Source organism: Cynocephalus volans, chromosome 14 (genome assembly GCF_027409185.1).
Source record: "Cynocephalus volans isolate mCynVol1 chromosome 14, mCynVol1.pri, whole genome shotgun sequence".
Lineage (NCBI taxonomy): Eukaryota > Metazoa > Chordata > Mammalia > Dermoptera > Cynocephalidae > Cynocephalus > Cynocephalus volans.
In genome coordinates, this window is record NC_084473.1 from 30,660,457 (window position 1) to 30,663,532 (window position 3,076).

Consider the following 3,076-nt stretch of genomic DNA (forward strand, 5'->3'; position numbering starts at 1 on the left):
CACTTTGTCCTGTATTACTTGATATTTTAATGAGTATCTGGTACTCTCTAACAAATGTACAATATTTGCTAAGAGAAATTTGTATTACTGAATTTTTTGTTACAAATAATTTCATAGGTTCTAGATATACCTGTAATTGGTATTACTTTGTAAAATAGATAAAATATTTTATTTATGTCCATAAAATAACGAATTACCTATTAACTATTTGTAAATTATTGTATTATCGTTTCTGCTCTCACCTGGAAGAGTTAACAGCTGTGCTCAATATGATAACATGGCCATCTCTTGATATGTATCCCTTTAGCAAACTTATCAGGAAATATCTAGCACCTCTGAAGCAAAGACTACCAATTAGCAAGGTATCAAGCCCATCTCTCTTCCTTTCTCCTGATCACCAGAAAAGAAAGAAAGAAAAACTTATTTTAAGCTGCAGAAAAGTATGGAACACCTTGGATCTAGAATAATGTGGAAAATAATGCTGATTTTTTTAAACGGGCTTAAGAAAACAGATTAGAAGCAGCAGAGGGATAGAACTTCTAAGACATAAATTAATATGAGGTAGTAGGGAAGAATCTATAGCTACAGAAGCAGCAACTCTAAAATGAACATTAGTCACACTTCAGAAATTCCTGAGGTCAATACTTTGTTACAGTGGATTACTATATTAGATGTTCATAGTGTTGACCCTGGAGAATCTTCCATAAAAACTTTGGGGGTCAGGACCAGAGGGTAGAATTTTACTAAACAATAAATCAAGGTATTTTAAGACCACCTCTCTCAAAAAATGGTTTGATTTTGTTTTGGCTATCAGTGCATTAAGGAATGAGTGTAAAGTCTACCTGTATGGATCATATTTATTCCTAATGTTATAAAATGAGGTATTTGTGTCCTAAAAGAGGTACTTAAATAATAGCATTTAATCTTGGGAACTACCTTGTTTAGGGTATATATAAATACAGGTTATAATGTTTCAAACTTGGTATCATCTTCATGTGCTAATGAGCAAAGGAGTTAAAACCAATTGTCAGTTTAAAACATCATTTGTAGATGTGTACAAAATGCAATACTTCTACACCTGTAATGGTAAGTTAACCATAACAGTGTCCTCTTCTTGAATTTTTATATAATATTTTCTAAGTCATATTGGGTTTAAGTCATGATTTCCATCCAACCTAATTATTCATTAGTATTTTTAAAACATAACTAGGCAGTTATCTATATATCCTTTGTCTCTTCTAGTTCTGTGTGTGTGTGTTTTAAGTGTTAGTAGTTGTAACACTCCTGAATAGTAATCCTCAAAAAAAGAATTATGAGACATTTTTACTTCTTTTTCAAATTGATTATAAAATAATTGAAATTTTGATTAAAAAACAAAGTCTCTATATAATTAAACATTATGTTAAAAAGTAGTTTAGGAAGATTTGTAAATTTTTATGAACCATTGTAAAACCTGCTAATTTTAAAGTCAGTTTTATATATACTAATGTATTCATTTTCAAAATTTCCCCAAATATTAATGTTAATATAGATTCTAAATTAGTGAAAATTTGCATTGACTTATATGAACTAGATATTTTTGTTTAAACATTGCTTAAAATTTAGTCATTTATTTTTTTAAATTTCAATGTAATAAAACATTGGATATAATAATGCTTCTACAACCTAATAAAAAAACAATGTTTTTCATATTCAAGAAAACTAATTGAATATTTTTAAATGTTTGTAATTTATTTTTTTACCTTTTCTTTCTTTTTTGGTGGCTGGCCAGTACAGAGATCCACACCCTTCACCTTGGTGTTATGTTTTTTACATTTTTATTAGTGTGTATGTTAGCCAGTTTTTAGGCATTATGGAATTGTGACACTTGTTTTTAAGATAATATCTTACTTCAATACAGTTGTTTTAGATAGTGTGGCATGGCAGTCTGAAACAAATCTTAGTAGAGCTAAAAATCACCCTCAGCAATTCTCTGCACTATATTTCAGTTATGTAAACAAAGTAATATTGTTTTATTATCCTCCTTCATAAATGATTTCTTTAATTGACCCCTTGAGCCTTATACTACTTTTTAATTTCTCTTTAAAACTGACTTACAAGTGTTCTATCCTCATTTATGTAATTTCCTAGCAGCATTTTGTGTGTTTGAGAATTTATTGGCTAGACATTCTTATATCTTTGTACTTCAAATCATGATATGTTCTAAAGAAATTTCTATTTGTAAGGATATTTTCTTTATAACAAACTGGTGTAAAGTTTAGACCGTACCATGTCTTTATTGGGTGTAGTGGTATGAAAAGAAATGGCTAAGAGAACATTCCCTATACAAGACATATTTTATTTAATAAGAAACAGGGTTAGATTTCTCTTTTGAAATTCTTTTGATATGCTGAGGTTGCAATTAGGAGGTTAATGTATAGAAAGAATGTAGGGAGGATTAAGACATCAGTAATAAAATAATTTCCTACTTCATATTTTATATTGGTAACTCAGATTTCAAGTTTTCCATTTTCAGCAAGATATCTACAAGTTTTTATTTTGAAGATAATTTAGTTTATTGTTTGCAAGTGCTTGTAAAAAATTCCTTAAACATCCCTTCCACAGAGTTTAGAGGTATACTAATGTTACCACTGAGATTATTTTAAGATAGATATTAATATGAAAAAATAGAATATTTTTAGAAAATATTGTGAATTTAATTTATAAGTGTGTATAAAGGTTGTTAATACTTACAGAAAAAAGTAAGCATTTCTACCTATAATAATTTCGTTAAATTAACACTTATAAGTAAATTAGGCTTATCAAGAATAAAAACCTTGAGGGCTGGCCCGTGGCTCACTTTGGAGAGTGTGGTGCTGATAACACCAAGGCCACGGGTTCGGATCCCTATATAGGGATGGCCAGTTGCTCACTTGGGAGAGTGTGGTGCTGACAACACCAAGTCAAGGGTTAAGATCCCCTTACTAGTCATCTTTTAAAAAAAAGAAAGAAAGAAAGAAAGAAAAACCTTGGTTTTTTTATAGTAGTTGCCACTGAGCAATTTTTATTAAAAACTAAACAAGCAAAAAACCCCAAA